The following is a 12,383-nucleotide window of genomic DNA, read 5'->3' on the forward strand; positions in this document are numbered from 1 at the left end:
AGAATACTGCAGGGGGTTGCCATTCCCTTCTCCAGAAGATCTTCCTGACCCAGGGATTGACTCATTGGAAAAGACTCTGATGCTGGGAGGTATTGGGGGCAGGAGGAGAAGGGGACGACAGAGGATGAGATGGCTGGATGGCATCCCCGACTCGATGGACATGAGTTTGGGTGAACTCCGGGAGTTGGTGATGGACAGGAAGGCCTGGTGTGCTACGATTCATGTGGTTGAAAAGAGTTGGACACAAATGAGCAACTAAACTGAACTGAACTGATTCATTGTTCACTAGGAATTTTTCCTTTTTTCACTGAGAATTATGGTTGTAAAATTAACCCATGCTTTTGTTTTTATTATTGTGTGAGTATACTCTTACATACATATCAACCCATAAATCCTCATTAATATAGTGGGCATTTAGTTAGTTTCCAATTTAAGTCTATCACACAATTGTGTTGCCATCTACATTTCTCTTTGGGATTCCCAGGTGGCACTAGTGGTAAAGAATCTGCTTGCCAATATAGAAGACACAAGAAATGCCAGTTCAATCCCTCAGTCAGGAAGATCTCCTGGAGTAGGAAATGACAACCCACTCCAGTATTCTTGCCTGGAAAACTCCATGGGCAGAGGAGCCTGATGGGCTATACTCCATGAGGTCACAAAGAATTGCACACGACTGAGCATGCACACAGTATTTGATGAACATGTGTATGCCTTGCTATTGCACAGTAGCTAAAAGTGAACTAGATAATGCATTTATTCAATTTTACTATATACTTAGAAATAATTTACCATCGTCTTGTACCAATTTACACTAACAATCAGCTTCCCTTTTGGTTCAGCGGTAAAGAATCTGTCTGCAGTATTGGAGACTGGATTTCACTCGCTAGGTCAGGAAGATCCTCTGGAGAAAGAAATGCAACCCACTCCAGTATTCTTGCCTGGGAAATCCCATAGACAGAGGAGCCTGGTGGACTACTGTCCATGGGGTCACAAAAGAGTTGGATACAACTTAACAACAACAATACTAACAGCATATAAATGAGAGCTCCAGTTAAGTATTTATCAGCACTTGATATTGTCAATCTTTTTTTAAAATCTTTAAAAAAATTTTCTTGAGAATATATAGTTGCATCTTATTGTGATTTCAGTTCGCATTTCCCTAAAAACTAAAGAAGTTGAGCACATATTCCTGTTTATTGGACATCTGAATATCTTATTTTATGAACTTTCATTTTTCTAGTGGGCGGACTGGCTTTCCTTATTGATTAGGAGATATTCTTTGTACATTATGGGTATGCCTTCTTTATCAGATATCTGTATTGCAAATATCTGCTCCCACTCTGAGCAGTGCCTTTTCAATCTCTTCTAAATTCTAATATGCCCAGTGTACCCTTTTAAAAAAATTTATGGTGAATATTTTGTACATTTTTTTTAAAGTGGTAGTTCCTCAGGAATTTCTTATGTATTCTGAAGTTTGATCTCTGGCTTAGTACTTGGATAGGGGAAAGCATATCCACTTAAAAATGGGGGTGGTTAGTAATATTAGACATGGAGGAAAGGAGGGTGCCTTATTTGGAAGGTAAAGAAATGTGCTTTCTGAGCTTTCTTTTTTGAAATCCCTTAGGTGATTCCTTTGATCTTTTATTGATGAACACTGGGTCATAAGGAACCTAATATGAGTAATAGCAATATACATAACCTATGTAGGATCTCTGAGAGGTATATCATGTGCCAGAAAGAAAACAGACCTTAGATTAATGAGAAAAACTCTGCACTGGTAACCCCTACTCTGCCAGTCTTACAGGGTTATTATCAGAATCAAATGAAAAAACAGTGAATAAATGTTGTTTATACTGCAGATGGGAAAATCAGCCATAGATGAATAGAATATAAAAATCCAACTTCTCTTGAAGCCATTGGAGAGCTGAGATTGCAGAACAGCCTAATAGTCTGCAATGTAAGGAAAGACAGACACCTTCAAGGAGGTCAGGTGATGACCAGCCTCAGAAATGGAAGGAAATGGCATGCATTTATAGGCTCTTCTCCATGGACCTAATAAGGCACCAGTAGGAAGGACCAGGGGCTTCCCTGGTGGCTCAATGGTTAAAGAATCTGCCTGCCAATGCAGGAGACACAGGTTTGATCCCTGGGTCAAGAAGATCCCCTAGAGGAAGAAATGGCAGCCCTCTCCAGTATTCTTGCCTGGGAAATCCCCGGGACAGAGGATCCTGGTGGATTACAGTCCATGGAGTTGCAAAGAGTCAGATACGACTGAGCACACATGCACACAGACAGGTAACACCAGGGCAGAGAGAGAGAGAGGAAAGTGTCTCCCTCCTACTGTGCATCTAGAGCACAGTCTCTAGACCTTGGACCCTTCCTACCTACCTGTCTCTACAGAGGCAGAGATGCCAACGGGCTCAGTTTAGATCAGCTCACCTCTTGCTGGCAGGGCTCTGTGGCTGGGGAGGTGATTTTAGTGTTATGTCTGTGATATAATAAAAAAAATGTATTTGATCTTTGTCCCTGGTTCCTGGCACCGATCTACAAAAGCCATTGAAATTTCTTAAGTGATAGAAGTATGTATGCTGTTATTCATTATAAGCCCCTTTTAACCACATTTCAAAGGCAGGAGGAGAAGGGGATGTCAGAGGACGAGATGGTTAGATGGCATCACCAACTCAATGGACATGCATTTGAGCAAGCTCCAGTAGATGGTGAAAGACAGGGAAGCCTGCATGCTGCAGTCCATGAGGTTGCAAAGAGTGGGACATGACTGAGCAATTGAACAACAGCAGCAACCACACCTCAGTTTATGCTAACAAGGTGACTCATGTTGTTTAATCGACGAGTCATTGGTGTCTGACTCTTTGTGACCATAGGACCATAGTCCATAGGACTGTAGCCTGACAGGCTCCTCTGTCCATGGGATTTCCCAGGCAAAGAATACTGGAGTGGGTTGCTATTTCCTTCTCCAGGAGATCTTCCAGGAATTGAACTCTCATCTTCTGTGTTGCTGGCAGATTCTTTACTACTCGGCCTCCTGGAAGCCCTGGTGGGCCCCAGGATAGCTCCAGGATGGGGGTAGACACTACAGAAGCAAGCCACATGATTAGAGAATTGGAAGTCTCAGCCTTCCAATGGACAGTAATTTAAGCAAGTGCACCCACGTCATAAAGCCCCATATAAAACTCCACATCAAGGCTGGGTGGAGCTTTCTGGTTGGTAAACACACTGATGTGCTAGAGGGTAGCATGCGGATTACTGCATGGAAACCCCTCTCCACAGTCCCTGCCCTCGGTGTTTCTTCCACTTGGTTTTTCCCAAGTTGCTATCTTGATAATAAAGCTATAATTGTAAGGATAGCTCTTTCAGTAACTCTGAGTTTTTCTAGTGGATTATTGAACTTGAATGAGGGTCCTGGGAACCCTGAATTTGTAGCCAGTTTGGACAGAAGTGTAGGTAACCTGGCACTTGTACCCCCACCTCAATTCGTATGTTGAGGCCCTAATCCTAGTGTGATGGCATCTGGAGATGGGGCCTTTGGGAGATGATCAGGTTTAGGTAAGGTTATGAGGATGATGTCCTCATGATGGGATTAGTGCCTTTATAAGGACACCAGAGAGCGAGTCTGCTCTCTTTCTCTGCGTTTCTTTCTCCAGCCACCATGTGTGCACATAGCGAGAAGGTGGCCAGAAAGATAACTCTTAATAGCAACCAAATCAGCGGTCACCTTTATCTCTGACTTTCCAGCCTCTAGAACTGGGAGAAAATAAGTTTCAAATATAAATTGTTACGGTCATTTAGTCTATGTTTTTTTACAGCAGTCCTAGCTGACTGGGACGCCTGGGGACCCCAGTTGCCTCTCGTGTCTGAAGTAGGAACAGTCTTGTGACGGATTATTCTATTGACCTGTGAGGTTTTTGTTCTTTCCAGATAGTGTCAGAATTTAATTGAGCTGTTGGACATTCATTTGATGTCAGAGAATTAGTGTAATAGAGTATCAAAGATACAAAATCTTTAATTTCTTTTCTCTGTTTCTTAGGTACAAAACAAAACAACCAATGGCATATGTTCTCTGAACATCTCATCTGCTTAAAATATAAATATCTACAAACAGACCTCAGAGATACTGTGCTTTTAGTTGCAGACCACCTTACTAAAGTAAAAATCTCTATAAAGTGAGTCACATGAATTTTTTTGTCATCGGTGCATATAAAGGTTGTGTTTACACTACCTCTATTCTATTAAGTGTGCAACATTATGTCTAAATAATAATTATCACAATTAGAAATACTGCTAAAAAATGCTAACTGTTATCTAATCCTTCAGCAAGTCATACTCTTTCTGTTACTTTTGCACTGAGAAACCAAAACATTTACATTGCTTGCTTTATTGCAAAATTTGCTTTATTGTCAGGGTGTGAAATTGACCCTGCACCATCTCTGAGTTCCATCATGTAACATCAAAGGTTACTGATGACAGATGACCCCAACAAATATAATAATAATGAAAATGTTTGAAATATTGGGAGAGTACCAAAGTATGACACAGACACGAAGGGAACACGTACGGTTGGAAGCATAGTGCCAACAGGCTTGCTGGACAATAGGTTGTGAAAAAGCTTCATTTGTAACAACAACAAATACAATATCTGTGAAGCACAATAAAGTGCAAAAAAAATGAGGTCTGCCTATATAAATTTTAAATTGATTTCATTTCCATTGTCTACATCCTCAGCTATATTCATAGCACAATACTGCCATATAAATACTTGTATTTAAATAAATACACATACAAATACACAATATGGCTCAATAAATACTTGTAGAATCAATGAATAAATGACCCAATAGTCTAGTTTTCAGAAAACTGTTGTGCACGTGCCATCCTAATTTTAAAAATTATTTTTCCTAGAACATTTTCTGCTATAGATTATATACTTGCTAGTTAGACTTAATCCAGATGATAAAGGTTCTTCTCAATTCATTAAATGCTGTAGGAATGTCTTAAACCCCCAGTTTCCCAGCATGGTAAAGCTCTAAAATCTTCCTTCCAAAAATAGTGCTAATTTATATAAACTGTATGTTTCAATGATTCTTTACTTGCTTTCCGTGTTTTCTCATCCTGACCCTTAGATAAAGCTGATTCCCATGTATAACTATGCTCCCTCCCTGCATACCAAACATTCTGTAAACTTATTAACTTTGCAACAGATTGGATAGATAAAGCTCATGGGGCTGTCGCAGGACACAGCAGGTCATCCTTTTCCCTGTGCTGTTCCTCTACCACATCCTTCCACCTCTGATGTCCTGATGCCAGACCCTACCCATCCCTGCAGACTCATCTGCCCAAGTGGTCTAATCAAGGCATTTTCCAAACAAAGTCAGCTTGATCCCAAAGTCTCTTCTACAAGGCCCAAGAACTATTTTCTCCCTCATTACATCCTCCAATGAGCAACATGGGAGTGAGAGGTTCTCGCAAATTTATTTCCTAAATTCTCTCCTTGAACCTTAGGTGAGGAAAAGGAAATGAGCACACTGGCAAACCGGTCCACTCCCTTGGCCCAGCCTCTCTCCTACCTTTCTTATTGCTTTCTTATTAATTTTTATTGCCATATAGTTACTTTACAATGTTAAGTTAGTCTCCACTCTACAGTAAAGTGGATCAGCTATACAAATACATATATTCCCTCTTTTTTGGATTTTTCTTCCCATGTAGGTCACCACAGAGCATTGAGTAGAGATCTCTGTGCTGTACAGTAGCTTCTCTCATTAGTTATCTATTATGTACTTAGCATCTGTGCTGTGCTTAGTCGTTCAGGCGTGTCTGACTCTTTGCAAACCCATGGACTCTAGCCTGCCAGGTTCCTCTGTCCATGGGGATTCTCCAGGCAATACTGGAGTTGCCATTCCCTTCTCCAGGGGATCTTCTCAACCCAGGGATAGAATCCAGGTCTCCCTCATTGCAGGCGGATTCTTTACCAGCTGAGCTACCAGGGAAGCACAGTATCTATAGTGTATATATGTCAATCCCAGTCTCCCAGTTACCCCCACTCTCCCTTTTTCCTCCTTGGTGTTGTCCACTAAAATAACAGACACAAACCTAAAAGTTGCGAGTTAGGTTTTATTCGGCGGGAATGTCAGGACTTGAGCCCAGGAGACAGTATCTCAGGTGACCCTGAGACAGCTGACTCCAAGGAGGCAGGGGAGGAGCACGGCGATATACAAGCTTGCAGTGAGCCACAGGTCGTCTCAATATTAAAAGTTTACTGTTAATTAAGAGAAAACTAAATCTCTCACATGAAGAGAATTAGTGATCTTCTATGTATGGGATGAGGCAAGGCTGGCTAAAATCATTTCTTTCATAAATGCATCTAGTAATATGGAGCCAAGGCTGCTTTCTTTATTGTTCACATGTTAATTCCCTGTTTACCTTAAGTAGTGTATCACATTCCCCCAGCTCCTAAGTGCTAATGGGAGGAGGGGATTGGGAGTGCGGGGGTTTGGGGGGATAGGGGGTGGAAGTAGCTGATGGCTTCAAAATATCTGGCTTTGTTTCACTTGGGCTTAGAAGTTTCCATTTGGAAAGGCTTGTTTACTGGTAGAGCATAGAGCAGAAAACATTTCGTTCCACGGCGTCCATATATTTGTTCTCTAATCTAAGGCTCTTCTTGAAGGTCTAAGAGGGGTATTGCTTGCAGAATTTCCCATGTTGTTGACTAATTTCCCTGTGGGAGCATTAATCACCCCTACACACCTCCTCTGCACTTACACCCAGTAACAAGCTCCCTTCATCCCTGCAACAGCAAAGTGTTCAGTAGGCCACGAGGGTGGCCTATAGTGGCAGTGCTGCTGCTGCTGCTAAGTCACTTCAGTCGGGTCCGACTCTGTGTGACCCCATGGATGCCAGCCCACCAGGCTCCCCCATCCCCGGGATTCTCCAGGCAAGAACACTGGAGTGGGGTGCCATTGCCGTCTCAGTATAGTGGCGCAAGTATATTTAATTGAAACAAAAGAGCCTTTAGCTTGTTTAGCTGCCCTTTTAGGTACAAGAAGAAATTTTAAGGCACTGTGAGGAAGAACACAGTTAAAAAGTAAGATAACTTATAAATTGAGTATCTTCAATATGGACTGAGGGAACGCCTATATATTTGTAAGAAACGTTTTCTCGGAAAAGTTTGTCCCAGAGCTTGTTTTCTTTTTATGGGTGTAGAGCGGAGTATCAGAAAACCTGACGGATTCACTGATAGATTTCATTTCATTTCACAACTAAACCATCTACAGATACTCACTGCAAACCACTGGCAGAATTTTGTGATACTTGTTTTAATAAATACAGAAATCAGATTTCAGGAAGCAAGTCTTTTCTGGACTGAAAAAAAAAAAGATTCAAGGGAAAGATGATTTTCCAAAGCTATAGTCACCAGAGAAATCCCCTTTTTGCAGACCCTACGCAGTGAAATCTTGGAGAATCTAAGCATTGAAAGAATAGGCTGCCCGTGATCTGAGTTTTGGATCCACAAAAATATTAATGTTGCAGAAAGGCGGACCCCTTCCAGGGCCTGAAACTGGGCTCTTGTCTAACACTCAGAAATGAATTGTCCGAGGAGACACATGTGCTGACAAAGCAAGAGATTTTATTGGGAAAGGGCACCCGGGTGGAGAGCAGTAGGGTAAGGGAACCCAGGAGAACTGCTCTTCAGCATGGCCCACAGTCTCGGGTTTTATGGTGATGGGATTTGTTTCCGGGTGGTCTTTGGCCAATCATTCTAATTCAGAGTCTTTCCTGGTGGCGCACGCATATCTCAGCCAAGATGGATGCTAGCGAGAGGGATTCTGGGAAGTGGACGGACACGCGGTGTCTCCTTTTGACCTTTTCCGAACTCTTCCTGTTGGTGGTGGCTTATTAGTTCTGTATTCTTATCAGGATCTCCTGTCATAAAACAACTCATGCAAATGCTTACTATGGTGCCTGGCCAGGGTGGGCGGTTTCAATCAGTGTGCTTCCCCTAACAGTAACATCATAAACAGTTGGACAGACACTGAAGAATAGCTTACCAGTCACTTCAGAGATCGTGTGTCTTGCTGTCATTGACAGAGATGAGTACATTTTTCAATGTGGACAATGTAATATCTGTGTGTGTGTGTGTGTGTACTGCTCTCATTAGACTAGAGGCAGATAGTAAACAAACACAGGAATGAGCATGATTGAAATAAGAGCTATGTAGAAAACATCAAGTACAAATTCTTATTTACATAGGTTTCTAGACTATACATTTTTGGAAAAATGAGAAGTCTATTATATGATGACATATGTAGAAGAATATTTTTGTAACATCATACATACCAGCAGTCCCCAGCTTTTTGTTACCAGGGGTCAGTTTTGTGGAAGACAATTTTTACATGGACTGGGGTCAGGGCGATGGTTTCAGGATGAGTCAAGGGCATTACATTCATTGTACACATTGTTTCTAATCTAATGTCAGCAATGATCTGACAGTAGGTAGTGGTCAGTAACTGGAGGTTGGGGACCACTGATATACACAAATATTCCCCCAAATATTTCTATTTTTCTCTATTAAAGAGAGATAATGAAGATCAATTATATATTAATGTTTTAAACTTGCACAAGGGAAGGAGAAATAATGTTTAAACCTGACTTTATTTTAGGAAAGTTTTATAATTCCCTAAGAATTTGGTTTGTTCTTCTCTTCCAAATTGAGGCCTGTGTAACAAGTTAGGTTTTGTTTTTTGTAATAATGTTGAAGAAACTCAGAGTCAAATTGAAAATTGTCAAATATCATGGCTGGCATTTGTATGTTCATTTTCCTTTGTTCTGACTTTTCTGTTTCTATTGCATTGTTGGGCTTCCCTGGTGGCTCAGACAATAAAGAATCTGCCTGCAGTGCAGGAGACCCAAGTTTGATCCGTGGGTCAGGAAATCTCCTGGAGAAGGGAATGGTTACCCACTCCAGTATTCTTGCCTGGAGAATTCCATGGACAGAAGAGACTGGAGGACTGCATTATTACTTGTATTTATCCTATATTACAAGCAATTTAAGAAAACATGATAAGAGAAGAACTGGAATATATAAATAACATTAAAGAATTGAAAAAATCTATAATTATGTGAATACATCTCTACATAGATCTTAAAAATGAAATGTCAATGATCTGTATAATTCTTAAGCACCTATTATGGAAATTACCCTATGAATACAAAGATTATTTTTAAAAATCTATGATAACCATCCATCCCTTCTCTTTATCATTATACTCAAAGATATAAGCATTTGAACTAGCAAAATGTATTGTTTTTTCAATAAATTTTTCTGAAAATGCTACATGATTTTTACAAAACATTTAAAACATATTTCATGTTATAATGATATATCTCATTTGGCCAAAATTCTAGTATAAGTTCAGTTCAGTTCATTTCAGTCACTCAGTCGCATCTGACGCTTTGCAATCCCATGAATCGCAGCACTCCAGGCCTCCCTGTCCATCACCAACTCCGAGTTCACTGAGACTCACATCCATCGAGTCAGTGATGCCATTCAGCCATCTCATCCTCTGTCGTCCCCTTCTCCTCCTGCCCCCAATCCCTCCCAGCATCAGAGTCTTTTCCAATGAGTCAACTCTTCGCATGAGGTAGCCAAAGTACTGGAGTTTCAGCTTTAGCATCATTCCTTCCAAAGTAATCCCAGGGCTGATCTCCTTCAGAATGGACTGGTTGGATCTCCTTGCAGTCCAAGGGACTCTCAAGAGTCTTCTCCAACACCACACTTCAAAAGCATCAATTCTTCGGCACTCAGCCTTCTTCACAGTCCAACTCTCACATCCATACATGACCACTGGAAAAACCATAGCCTTGACTAGACAGACCTTTGTTGGCAAAATAATGTCTCTGCTTTTGAATATGCTATCTAGGTTGGTCATAATTTTTCTTCCAAGGAATAAGCGTCTTTTAATTTCATGGCTACAGTCACCATCTGCAGTGATTTTGGAGCCCCCCAAAATAAAGTCTGACACTGTTTTCACTGTTTCCCCATCTATTTCCCTTGAAGTGATGGGACCGGATGCCATGATCTTCGTTTTCTGAATGTTGAGCTTTAAGCCAACTTTTTCACTCTCCTCTTTCACTTTCATCAAGAGGCTTTTTAGTTCCTCTTCACTTTCTGCCATAAGGGTGGTGTCATCTGCATATCTGAGGTTATTGATATTTCTCCCAGCAATCTTAATTCCAGCTTTTGTTTCTTCGAGTCCAGCGTTTCTCATGATGTACTCTGCATATAAGTTAAATAAGCAGGGTGACAATATACAGCCTTGATGTACTCCTTTTCCTATTTGGAACCAGTCTGTTGTTCCATGTCCAGTTCCAACTGTTGCTTCCTGACCTGCATACAGATTTCTCAAGAGACAGGTCAGATGGTCTGGTATTCCCATCTCTTTCAGAATTTTCCACAGTTTATTGTGATCCACACAGTCAAAGGCTTTGGCATAGTCAATAAAGCAGAAATAGATGCTTTTCTGGAACTCTCTTGCCTTTTTGATGATCCAGCGGATGTTGGCAATTTTACTCTGGTTTCTCTGCCTTTTCTAAAACCAGCTTGAACATCAGGAAGTTCACGGTTCACGTATTACTGAAGCCTGGCTTGGAGAATTTTGAGCGTTACTTTACTAGCGTGTGAGATGAGTGCAACTGTGTGGTAGTTTGAGCATTCTTTGGCATTGCCTTTCTTTGGGATTGGAATTAAAACTGACCTTTTCCAGTCCTGTGGCCACTGCTGACTTTTTCAAATTTGCTGGCATATTGAGTACAGCACTTTCACAGCATCATCCTTCAGGATTTGAAATAGCTCAACTGGAATTCCCCCACCTCCACCAGCTTTGTTCGTAGTGATGCTTTCTAAGGCCAACTTGACTTCACATTCCAGGATGTCTGGCTCTAGGTCAGTGATCACACCATCGTGATTATCTGGGTCGTGAAGATCTTTTTTGTACAGTTCTTCTGTGCATTCTTGCCACTTCTTCTTAATATCTTCTGCTTCTGTTAGGTCCATACCATTTCTGTCCTTTATCGAGCCCATCTTTGCATGAAATGTTCCCTTGGTATCTCTAATTTTCTTGAAGAGATCTCTAGTCTTTCCCATTCTGTTGTTTTCCTCTATTTCTTTGCATTGATCACTGAGGAAGGCTTTCTTATCTCTTCTTGCTCTTCTTTGGAACTCTGCATTCAGATGCTTATATTTTTCCTTTTCTCATTTGCTTTTTGCTTCTCTTCTTTTCACAGCTATTTGTAAGCCCTCCCCAGACAGCCATTTTGCTTTTTTGCAACTTCTTTTCCCTGGGGATGGTCTTGATCCCTGTCTCCTGTACAATGTCACGAACCTCATTCCACAGTTCATCAGGCACTCTATCTATCAGATCTAGGCCTTTAAATCTATTTCTCACTTCCACTGTATAATCATAAGGGATTTGATTTAGGTCATACCTGTATGGTCTAGTGGTTTTCCCTACTTTCTTCAATTTAAGTCTGAATTTGGTATTAAGGAGTTCATGGTCTGAGCCACAGTCAGCTCCTGGTCTTGTTTTCGCTGACTGTATAGAGCTTCTCCATCTTTGGCTGCAAAGAACATAATCAATCTCTTTTCGGTGTTGACCATCTGGTGATGTCCGTGTGTAAAGTCTTCTCTTATGTTGTTGGAAGGGGGTGTTTGCTATGACCAGTGCATTTTCTTGGTAAAACTCTATTAGTCTTTGTCCTACTTCATTCCATATTCCAAGGCCAAATTTGCCTGTTACTCCAGGTGTTTCTTGACTTCCTACTTTTGCCTTCCAGTCCCCTATAATGAAAAGGACATATTTTTTGGGTGTTAGTTCTAAAAGGTCTTGTAGGTCTTCATAGAACCGTTCAACTTCAGCTTCTTCAGCATTACTGGTTGGGGCATAGACTTGGATTACTGTGATATTGAATGGTTTACCTTGGAAACGAACAGAGATCATTCTGTCATTTTTGAGATTGCATCCAAGTACTGCATTTTGGACTGTTTTGTTGACCATGATGGCTACTCCATTTCTTCTGAGGGATTCCTGCCCGCAGTAGTAGATATAATGGTCATCTGAGTTAGATTCACCCATTCCAGTCCATTTGAGTTCGCTGATTCCTAGAATATCGACATTCACTCTTGCCATCTCTTGTTTGACCACTTCCAATTTGCCTTGATTCATGGACCTGACATTCCAGGTTCCTATGCAATATTGCTCTTTACAGCATCGGACCTTGCTTCTATCACCAGTCACATTCACAGCTGGGTATTGTTTTTGCTTTGGCTCCATCCCTTCATTCTTTCTGGAGTTACTTCTCCACTGATCTCCAGT

Source organism: Bos indicus, chromosome 27, assembly GCF_029378745.1.
Source record: "Bos indicus isolate NIAB-ARS_2022 breed Sahiwal x Tharparkar chromosome 27, NIAB-ARS_B.indTharparkar_mat_pri_1.0, whole genome shotgun sequence".
NCBI lineage: Eukaryota > Metazoa > Chordata > Mammalia > Artiodactyla > Bovidae > Bos > Bos indicus.